Source organism: Suricata suricatta, chromosome 2 (assembly GCF_006229205.1).
Source record: "Suricata suricatta isolate VVHF042 chromosome 2, meerkat_22Aug2017_6uvM2_HiC, whole genome shotgun sequence".
Taxonomy (NCBI): Eukaryota; Metazoa; Chordata; class Mammalia; order Carnivora; family Herpestidae; genus Suricata; species Suricata suricatta.
Window position 1 is genome coordinate 112078627 of NC_043701.1, and position 12021 is coordinate 112090647.

At 39.7% G+C, this 12021-nt stretch overlaps 1 protein-coding gene across 1 annotated transcript in view; it reads left to right on the forward strand.

Moving 5' to 3' along the window:
* Positions 1 to 12021, forward strand: part of CHRM3 (cholinergic receptor muscarinic 3) — a 486812-nt gene that overhangs the window by 128724 nt on the left and 346067 nt on the right. The gene's annotated exons all lie outside the window — the stretch shown is intronic.

Sequence of the window (12021 nt, forward strand, 5' to 3'; positions counted from 1 at the left end):
CAAACAATTTTAAAATTGAAATCACAAAAGACCCTGAATAGCCAAAGCAATTTTGAAAAAGAAAAAACTGGAGGCCTCACAATTCTGGAGTTAAAGTTATATTACAAAACTGTAGTGATCCAAACAGTATGGGACTGGCACAAAAATAGATACATAGATCAATAGAACAGAATAGAAACCCCAGAAATAAACCCACAAATATATGATCAATTAATCTTCAAGAAAGTATCCAGTAGGAAAAAGACAGTCTCAGGGCATCTGAGTGGCGCAGTCAGTTGAGTGTTTGACATCAGCTCAAGTCATGATCTCACAGTTCATGAGTTTAAGCCCCACATTGGGCTTACTGCTATCAGTGTGGAGCCTACTTCTGATTCTCTGTCCCTCTCTCCCTGTCCCTAGCCCACTTACACGGTCTCTCTCAAAAATAAATAAACCTTTAAAAAAAGCACAGTCTCTTCAACAAATGGTATTGGGAAAACTGACAGCAATATTGCAAAAGAAATAAACTGAACCACTTTCTTACATGAGGCACAAAAATAAATTCAAAATGGATTTAACAACTAACCGGGAGACCTGAAACCATAAAAATCCTAAAAGAGACCACAAGCGGTAACCTCCTTGACATCAGCCATGGCAACTTCTTTCTAGATATGTTTCCTGCAACAAGGGAAACAAAAGCAAAAAATAAGCTATTGGAACTTCAACAAAATAAAAACCTTCTGCACAGCTAAGGAGACAGTCAACAAAACTAAAGGCAACCTACAGAATGGGAAAAGATATTTGCAAATGACATTTGATAAAGGGTTTGTATACAATATGATAAAGAACTTAAAAAACTCAATACTCAAAAAGTAATCCAATTAAAAAATGGGCAGAAGACATGAACAGACATTTCTCCACACAAGACATTCAGAAGGCCAACAGACACCTAAAAAGATGTTCAACATCACTCACTATCAGAGAAATGCAGATCAAAACTACAATGAGATACCATCTCACACCCGTCAGAATGGCTAAAATGAAAAACAGAAGAAACAGCAAGTGTCAGTGAGGATGTGGAGAAACAGGAACCCTCATGCACTGGTGCAGCCACTGGGAAGACAATATGGAGGTCCCTCAACAAGTTAAAAATAGGTCTGCCCTACAATCCAACAGTTGCACTACTATTTACCCAAATAATTCAAAAACACTAGAACAAAGGGTTATACACATCTCTATGTTTATAGCAGCATTATTTACACTAGCCAAGATAAGGAAGAAGCTCAAGTATCCATTGATTAATGAATGGATAAAGAAGGGGTGATATATCTCTATGTATATTAATATCTCTATATAGATTATATATAGAGATAGATTATACAGAGACTAATAGGCTCTTATATAGAGATATATGGAATATTACTTAGCCATGAAGAATGAAATCTTGCCCTTTGCTATGACATGGATGAAACTAGAGATTATAATGCTAAGTGAAGGGAAAATAGAAGGGAAAAGATGATAGATAGATAGATAGATAGACAGATAGATAGATAGATAGATAGAAAGAAAAATTAAGAAACACTCTTAACTATAGAGAACAAAACTGATCGTTACCAGAGGCAGGTGGAGATATGGATGACATAGATGATGGGGATTAAGTAGTGCACTTGTTGTGATGAGCACTGGGTGATTTGTGGAATTGTTGAATCTCTATATTATACACATGAAAGTAGTATAACACTGTATATTAACTAATTAGAATTAAAATAAAAACTTTAAAAAACACAATATGCTAAAAGAAGATAATTAAGAGAGAAGACTGTCTGGTGAAGTTTAATATAATCTTTGCTACAAACTTAGGCATAATCACCTTAAGAAAATGAGAACGAAACTGACTGAAGCAGATTGCTTTAAAATATTATTTATGTCCTCGTGGCACCTGGATGGCTCAGTCAGTTGAGTGTCTGACTTATGCTCAGGTCATTCACGGTTTGTGAGCTTGAGCCCCGCTTCAGGCTCTGTGCTGACAGCTCAGAGTGGAACCTGCTTTGGATTCTGTGTCTCCCTCTCTCTCTGCTCCTCCCCCACTTGCACTCTGTCTCTCTTTCTCAAAAATAAATAAAATAATTTTGAATATTATTTATGTTTTTAAATTGATTTTTCACTCAAATTCATTAGTTTCATGGGTGTTTTTTATTTTACGTTTGCAAAATGCCCCGTAAATCAAACCCTTAAATAATTCTGGAGTGTCCTTTAACTATTTGTAGAACTCTGATGGAAATAACATATTTTGATGTATTCTCATTCTCCTTTAAGGGAAGGAACAAAAGGCCAAACTTATTCCAAGCTTTTAGAAAAGGAAAGCATTGTATTCCTTCTATTCCTCAGTTTTTGTGGGAACATGATAAGAAAACATACTAAGGTCACCATAACTAAGCCAGACATTCCATGTCGGTAAGTGGGTGCATCAGCGATGAGGCTAATTTGGCTTCCACCTGTGTGGCCCCGCTGAGCATGGGGCTGACTCAGTAGCTCTGGCTAGACATCTGGGGATCCTTCCTTCCTTCCGGACCATTAAATGTGTGTCAGAATGACCGTGTGCATTTCAGTTGAGTGCACCCACTGATTTGCACTTATAGGTCTTTAACGTTTCAAAGCTTTTTCACGTGTGTGTTACTTTATTGGATCCCACGTAATGGATTGGGAAAGGGGTTCCGAACAGGCTAGATGACTATCATATGACTACGTGCTGATGCCAGAATTAGCAGCCATCTCTCATCTCTAGAAGTCTACCTATAATTTCTGGCTTCAGGAACATTCCCTGAAACAGAAAATAAACTTAAAAATTTAATTCTCATATGATGGAAGGTAAATGCGATGGCATAATCCAACTTAGTTTTGAATCACCAGTTTTCTCATCTGTAGAAGGGGGCCAGTATATATTTTCAGGGTAGTAAGGAGGACTAAATGGCATAGTCCATATTTGGAACAGTTAGCATTTGATCTAGCTCCTGGGAGAACCTCAAAAAATAACAGTATATAATAAAAGCAACAAACTCTCTTAATCAAAGGATGTGGTACCACTGCTGGTGCTGTGGAACCTGAGGAATGGCTTCTCTGGAAGATACTATCTTTCTGTAAGAATGTCATCCACTGAGAACCATTCCACTACGTGTCGGGCACCGGGTGAGGCTCTGGAGATGGAGTTGTGAGAATGAGCCTCTACTCTCACGCAACTTACCGTGTCTCTTAGCACATGCAGATTTCACTGCTTCTACAGCTTTCTTTCACCGAGTCATTGTACTTTCAACAGAACCTCAGTCATGGAATTCATTCAGCACCAAGTATTTGTTGAGAGAAGGACAATGGACCGATTAAAACTTGGCATTGATGAGGATGCCATTGGCCCAGACTCTGCACACTGTGCACTTAAATTCATTTGGGAGCAATCTTCTAAAATAGTTAATGTTGGCATCATGCACTCATCATATCTGGGGCAAAAAGCTCTTAATGCATTTTGCCTCCTCTCTCCGAAGGGGAGAGTTATCGGGTTGAGAACTTTGAGTGGAACCCATCATTAGGTTTTACTTAAGAGACCTTTATTTTCCATTTAGTATATATTTTAAGCCCTTTGCATTTTTTTCCTTTTGGTCCCTGTGTTTCTGGCACCCCGGCCCATATTGAGTGTGGGATCTGCCTTGTGAAACCGCTTTCACATTCTGGTCAGGCAGTTCTTCTGGCTCCTGTGTTGTTGCCTTAGGTTAAAAAAAAAACCTAATTGAGAAGATTGTTTCTCCCTTTCCTGCCTGCATTTGTCTTTCTGTTTGGGGATCTCTCCCAACAGATTGCTGGCCTGAAGCTGCTGTCGATACTTGTGAAGCATGATCCCTAGAATCAAGGAGTCAGTTACACGGAAGTCAGTCGGCTGTTGCGAGCAAGGCTATAGGTTAGGCCTGAGTAAGGGTGAGGCCTGTGAAAATGGCTGTCCTCTGGGCCTTTGGGTACAAGCTGCTGCAGCTTGACCTCGACCCAGGGAGATGCCACCTTGCCTGGAATTGCTAACGAAGCATACTGAGAATTTTAAGCAGGATAGGGGAATGGTGCACAGTGCTTTCAAGCTGCAAGCCTGCAACGCACATGAAGAAACACCACTGAGACTCCATCATTACTGGGTCTGAGTCTTGGTGTGAGCATCTTGAGGTCTGTTGCTTCCTATTCTATGCTACGCTTGGAGTCTGGGAGGCAGGACTAACACAGACTTCCATGACTTATCCTCATGGTTCCAAGTTTCCTTTGGTTGGACTAATTCCCAAAATTACCACTTTGGCTTTGGTTTTCCAGTTCCCAGTTTGGCTTTGGTTTCCAGTGCAGAGTATTTGAGGACCCTGTGGCTTGTGTGCCCTCCATTCAATCTCAGTCATTTATTTCCACGGAAGATATGGTTACTAGTTTTCTCTCGGCCAAAGCCATTGTCCTCCTATGGCAAATGATCTCTATTGAGATGGAGACCGTAAGTTCGAGATTAATACTCAGGAACTATGACTGGCGAAAAGGCAATGTGTAAAGGGTGTATTTGACCCACTGGTCCTGGCGGTTGGTGGTGAGGCTTCCAGCCGGTGCGTCAAGCGGTTGTATGCCTACAGAATTCAGCAGATCCCTGCACAGAGGTTAATAATCTTAATGAGTGTGTTTATTGTCCAAATGCATAGCTTAAGAACAGCTTAATAATATGCACATATGGTGCATTTTTATACCGGGTGGGGGAGGTTCCTGTCCAAAGCTTGTATGCCCCATACCTCAGGACTGTGGCTCGGCCTTTGTTTCTTAATCCTGTTCTCAATATCAACTTGTAAGTGGACTGGAAACCTGCTTTCTCGAATGTAGTGGAAGTCCCTCCTTTTATCCACATTTAGAGTGAACTTTCCTTGCTTAGATGCGTAGGGTGGAGAGGGGCCTTGCCCAGACAGAGCTGCAGGAAGCCATGCACTGAAATCCTGAATGCATCTTGCCACAAGCAAATCTTGCTGCCACTTTAAGCCAAGAGGACATCCTCTTTCTGCCCTATTCTGTATCCTATTGCACTAAACGTTTGCTGTAGTCTTCCTTACTTAGTCAAGAGAATGCTGAATATCAGCACTAAGGAATGCTTGTGCATTTGTCTTTCCCCAACATGAAGGGAAGTATTATCACTCCCAAAGACTTAAAGAGCATTTGTTAAATCTGTAAATATTGTGACTCCAAAATATACCTGAGACCTCTCTTTACCCAAAATACTAGTAAACCACCATCTTTTTGAAAACTGTAACAACCATGTGAGGTAACTGTGTAATTTCTGAGTCATAAATCACTTCCTTTCAAGACTAGGAAAGTGTCCAAAAGCATTCGTGATGATAGCCATCTAGCTATCCAGGCTGGTAAGGCGAAAAGAGAAAACCCCAACTTTAATAATTTCTGTGTTCTCTTGGCTGCCTTCCTTCTTACTGTGCTTCCAGGAAACCAAGGCCTCTCCAGGTTTCAGAGTCATTTGTGCACTGGCTTCTCAGTCCTGGAAAGTTACTATGCACGCCAGCAGACAGCTTATAAGAAGTCCTGAGGAAGCTGTTCTCATTTCGATATAAATGCAGATTTTGCCTCTGTTGATCTATTCCAGTTGAGTAGTGAGTTCTATTAGATTTTAAAAGGACAATGAAGCTTGGTTTTTTCCTTCTTTTGTTTCTGAGGCTTCAAAGATGACTTTTAAGTTTGCTTTCCTTGCTTGGGCTTTATGTCTGGAATCCCTAGAAGATATTAAATGACTGAGGTATTCATAGATTGCTAATTTTGTTGTAGTTTGGTTTAAAAAATATCCTAAACTTAAGCCACTCCCTCCAGTCTAGACACCTCTTGGTCTGGTAACAACAATTTTTGTTTCCTTTTATCATCCGTAAATTAACTGGTACATTGGTAGTGATCATGGTCCCTTTTAACATGAAGATTCAAACATTAATTCCATTTGTTCCGGAAGTACTTATTCTGTGGCTGTGATGTAAGAATGTTTAATCGAGTAGCTCTCTCACATGGAAGTAGGTCCTGAAGGATAACCATCTAGCTCCCAGTTCCCATCATGATTCCTTACATGCTCAGGGGCTGTGATGTCACAGCGAGTTCTGCATTTACACAGAGCTCTGCCCACAGCAACCTTACTCTTCTCATTGAAAGAATCCGTTGGATTGAGGTTTGGTTTCGACCTTTGCCACCCAATGGCTCCTTGGCTGTGAAATTCAGTCTGTAAGAATCTCAGCTTCTGTGAAATACCAGTAGCAACAGTTTTGGAAGACTGTGAAAAAGAAAAAGATGCATGTAAAGTACCCATCAACGTGCTTGGCACAGAAGTAGGCACATGAGTAATGCTGTGATACTGCTCCTGCTAAAAAGGACAGGGAGAAAGAAGAGAAAAGAGAGAAGGAGGAGGAGGAGGAGAGACAGGGAAGAAGAGAGGGAAGAGAAGGAGCATGGAATGGCTAAAATGGGAGATTCTAGATTCTTCTCTAGCCTTTGGGGAGGGTTTTCCCAAGTATCTCTTTCTTCAATTTACGTAGCTCTCATTTTCGGTGTGATTATCAAGTGTGATGAGAGTCTCTGAAAGGCTTCTTCTTTCAGGAAGATGCCGATTGAAAATGCTTCCCACCTCCTCTATGTTGGCGCTTTGCCCCGACTTTCGGTCCCCCCCTCTGCACTATCTAACCTCCACAGCGCCCCTCTGTCAAAAGGCTTGGTAACTTCTCTGCCATCGTGACATCCTTGATTCACAAGAGAGCCTTTTATCCACAATTTGCCAACTCGATGTCTCAGCCCAATCAGATAATATTGGAGTTAGATTTAAATTTTAAATAGAGTTAGAAGCTGCTGTCTATTTTGTAAATGGCATATGAGAAAATCTACTGATGTCTGTCTAGTTAATTTAACAGTTCTTACTTAAAATTAATAGAAAAGTCTAATTGGGACATTAGGAAAGCAAATGCAAATGTAGAATAAGTATGAAAGTTAATTTTTGGTACAACTCGTCTTTAAAGTTTAATAGCCTATAAATATAAACATGAAGTGACAGTTACCTCATTACAAATGTAAACACATATAAACCTTCCCAGTAGCAATTTAAAACAAACTTAGAAATTAAAATATACCTCCTACTTTGGCTATGCCTGAGTCTTTCTCACCAAGGCTATCATTCTTTTTGACTTATTATTTCCTACCTTAACACTGTAGCTGTCCACTGCAGTTACTAAAATAGTTAATTCGGGGTGCCTGTGTGGCTGAGTCCATTAAGCATCTGACTCTTGGTCTTGGCTCAGGTCATGATCTCATGGCTCATGGGTATGAGCCCTGCACTGGGCTCCGCACTGAGAGTGTGGAACTTGCTTGGGATTCTCCCTCTCCCTCTCTCTCTGCCCCTTGTCCACTTTCTCTCTCTCTCCTTCTCTCAAAATAAATAAATGTTAAAAATAAAATAAAATAGTTAATTCCCATGAAAATTAATTTTAGAGGCTTAACCAAGAAGGAAAAATACCATCAGATTGTCCTTCCTATAGTTGGAAGCCTAACTAAAATGTGTATTTTCATCCAGAATATCACCATTTGCCCTGGGCATAACCATTAGGTGCTCAAACCATACATATCAGATGTGGGTCTTGGGGCACAATCAACTGTGTGAGAAAAGCCACCCACTCACACAGAAGGAGCTACTTCTGATTCTCAGATGATTCAGTTTCATGGTTATGTAATCAAGGTCACTTTTCTGTACTTTCTTTGATAGACGATGCTTTTGATTAAACAGATTCTTTACGGGCAGCTCGGTGGCTCAGTCAGATAAGCATCCAACTTCAGCTCAGGTCATGATCTTGCAATTTGTGAGTTTGAGCCCTGCATCGGGCTCTGTGCTGACAACTCGGAGCCCAGCGCCTGCTTCAGATTCTGTGTCTCCTGCTCTCTCTGTCCCACTCCCCTCTCAAAAATAAATAAGCATTAAACAGATTTCTTTACATTTTTGTGGCTTTGTTCTGTTATAATGCGATGTCCACAAGGGAATATCAGTTCCTTCATGAGTGAGTAACACGGGTTGGAACTGCCTTCAGATGAAACCCGGAGATGCGGATGGTCTGTGACCATATCCGCCTGCATAGAGATCAGGTCTCATCTGAGCACACATCCACATGTTTTTGAGCCTCAACTGGTGCTCTTGTCCAATACTGTCTCCCATTTTGGGTAACGACTTCCATTACTATCTTTGCTGTGGTTCTGTTAAAATAGCGCACTGTTTATATGCAGTCTGCACACACACGTACACACACACACATTTGTGCAGGAGTACAGGAGTCAACATCACCATGTGTTGATTGCTTATGCTAATTGGCAAATGTGAAGGTAAACGTGTCTATTTTAAGTCGAGTAGATGGTTTAAATGACTCCATTTCAGAGGGAACTTAGCTCCAGTAATTCTTGTTTCTTAAATCCACCTCTAAATGTTTCTATTTACAATTGCAAAATAAATAGACAAACTAATACCTCTTACTAAAACAACAGTAAGTAGTGCTCACTTCAGCAGCACAAATACTAAAACAACAGTAAGTATTCTCTTGCTCAGAGAAAAAGTGAGATTTCAAATGTGGAGAAGTATGGCGTGTTACCACCACTCTTAGAAGTATATACATATCTGCTTTTTTAAAATATAAATTTGAACTCATGCACATTTAACTTTTCTCAAATAAATACATGAATTCAAATAAATTACCTATAATTATATGGTCTTATTTTTACCACTGTCTTCCAATATTTATTATTTACTCTACATGAAATTGCCCATAATTTTAATGAGCCTATCTTGGGTTTTTATATTCTGAATTTATGAATACATATCCTGTGTTAGCATAAGTTTCATACTTACAGCAAACAAAAGATAATATAAGTTTCAAAATATTACATCCTATAGTGATAAACTGTTTCCCTTGTGTTGGGTTATAATAATTGTAGTAACACCAACCACCACTTATTGACTGTTTATACAAAAGGTCTTCCATTAAGAGCATCATTTAACAAAGTAGAGACCAAGTTTAGTTTGTTATGTGGAAATGCCTAGATTTTGATATATTTAAGTTTCTATTCTCTGACATTAGTCAAGAACAAACTTCCTACTCTACTCCCCTTCAACTTCCTCCTCTGAAAAAAAACGTAAGAATGGAAATAGGTGACTTAGAGGCCATACCCACCAGATTCTGGTACATAGTAGACATTTGAGAAATGTAGAAGATCATGATTGAAAACTAATTCTGAAGTTCTTTTGCCCAAATCTATGAGTTGATAATTAAGCAGCCAGTGTCACTGAGAATGTGCTAAGTGTTCATTTCTTACTTACCAGATCCTTACTGGATTTGCTTTTGCATTCTTCTTGCATTCATTCTTCACTTATTCTTTAAAGAAATAGCCAATGTGTTGTGCACCAAGCGTTTCTGAAGTCGTCATTACACTCAGGTTGCGGCTGGCATGAAGGAGGTGTTGTCTATCCAACAAGTGTCAGATGACTCAAGTGTGGTCTCCACTGCTAGGCCAGTAATAGGCAAGAATGTATGTTGCGTGCGCATGTGTATGTGTGTGTGTGTGTGTGTGTGTGTGTGTGTGTGTGTGTGTTTATGTGTCTGTTTTCCCCATGAGGTTATAGTTGGTCATTTTGATATCACATCATATATCAATGAAAATGACCAAGATACAGCATCCTGGGCAAGACAGATGTTAACAGATAATACACTATGAGAACAATAATAGATTTTTGCATAAAAAGGTTGTGCCTCTATATTTCTGCCCAAGGGATTAAGGATGGTTCCAACATTCATTTCAGAATTAAACATTTTTTTCAAATAATTGCAGTTTACCCATGAAATTAGAAATGGGTACAAAAGCATAGTCTACCCAAGGAAATCAGAAAATGCAAAGACAGGAGAGACTTACCCGTCCAGCAACCATTTTCCTATAGCTGTAATTGTCATGGCGGATGGATGAGTTTTAGAACAGGAGGGTGGGAAGGTAAACAGGGCTAGATGTGAAAGAAGATAGGAAGCTAGTAAATACACTTCCCATGTAACAGGCAGTACGCTAGATATTTTATGCATATTTTGTCTTAAAACTTTCAGACTAACCCCATTTCAGAGGTTATGGAAATGAGATTTTGATTATGAAGTTGTTTAAGGTCATACAGCAAGAATACAGTGGATTTGGTGTTCAGAGCCAAGTCTGAGATCAGAACCTCTCTTCACCAAGATGCAATTAATAGTTAAATGGGAAACCACTTAAATGTCTTCTCCTTTATTTGGGTTTAATTAACTTCTATGAAGATAAAACTTTGGGATTTTGTTCTGTGTCGTCTTAAACTTCATTGAGAGCCCAAACAAATGTTCTACAAAACTTTAACTTTCTTTGGTGTCTTTCAAATGTAAATGTTTCCTCTTCATAAAGACAGCATGGTTTTCTTGTGCTATGTAGCAGATTGTTTTTCTGGTTTTTAAGTAGGATTTTTAAATTATGTTTTACTTTTTTAAAGTTTTTATTTAAATTCCAGTTAGTTAACATACAGTGTAATATTAGTTTCTGGTATACAGTTTAGTGATTCAACACTTACACACAACACCTGGTGCTCGTCACAGCAGATTCAGTTTTATAAGCTTTCTGCTTTGTTTTGTTTACCTTCATCACCCCTTTCTCCATCCTTAGCTATGGCCAAGGAGAATGCCTTGGCCTGTTGAGAATGACATTTACCCTGGTGGCCAGATTTCTTCATCCTCATTGGCACAGCCTGTGTGCCAGATTGAGTGTGGCTGAGTCTAACCGCCTTTCTGGTGCCTCCTCCACAGAAAAGTCCCACTGTCCCCAAAGGAGTCTGGCCATACTCTATGCAGCCATTGAATTGCCCCTAGGGTTCTCCGTCCTCTATAAGGATTGGAGTCCCACCTGCTGCTTCTAGTCTGCCTGAAATCACCCATCTTTCTCTAATATCATGCCTTCCAAAAGGAGAGCAATTCTTCAAATCAGAAGCCAACCAACCATTTCAAGAAAAGGTCATGTAGTCTGTATTTTAGATGTTGTGCGTCATGCTATTTGTCACAACCTCTCGACTCTGCCTTGTAGCACCAAAGCAGCCAGAGAAGATATGTAAATGGACGTATGTGGCTGTGTTCCAATAAAGCTTTATTTATAGACTCTGAAATTTGAATTTCAAATAATTTGCATGCTTCTTTTGATTCCTTTCAACGATTTAAAAATGTAAGACCCATTCTTAGCTCAAACACAGGCGGCAGGCTGCAGTTTGCCAGCCCCTGCTGTAGACAGCTCACCTGCTTCTTCAGTGGGGCAAATTGGGGTCTGACCATTGGGGTCTTTGATGTAGCTCTTTCTCTACAGCTTATCCAGCTTTTCCTAGATCCTTGTGGTCACGTGGTTTCTTCCTAGGGTCGTTAGCCATTTCTGTTTGCTCCTGTCCTTGTGCAAGGGAAGGACTGCATGAAGAGATCTGGCCGCAGGGGAAGGTGGTTAGGTTCTGTTAGCATGCTGACAACTGATCTAGGAGTGAAAGTGCATTCTTTTTCTCTGGAAAATCTCTTTGTTATTGACCTTTTGCTGTTCTTCAGGCACCTCTCCAATTGAAGCAAATTAAACTCACTCCTAATTAATTTGTAATTCTTTGAATGGGGATATTTGACCTTAGCTCACTTGATGTTTCAGATTATATATTCTACTTTTTTTTCTCTTGAGACTGTGTTGCAGACATGAAGATAACATTGGCAAGTAAATGAAAGGATTGATCAAACCAAAGTGTGAACTTAGAAAATATATGCCAATTCCTACTTTTGTTGCCATCTATTTGTTCATTTACTCAGCAAATATTAACATGTGCCTGACTCTATATCCCAAAATGAGATCTCACTTTCCAGCCTTACATACAGTGACGAGCAAAGCACGATGTTTGTGTCCCGAGAACTACAAGGGAGGCAGAGATCAAGGAGATCCATCATTCTGGGA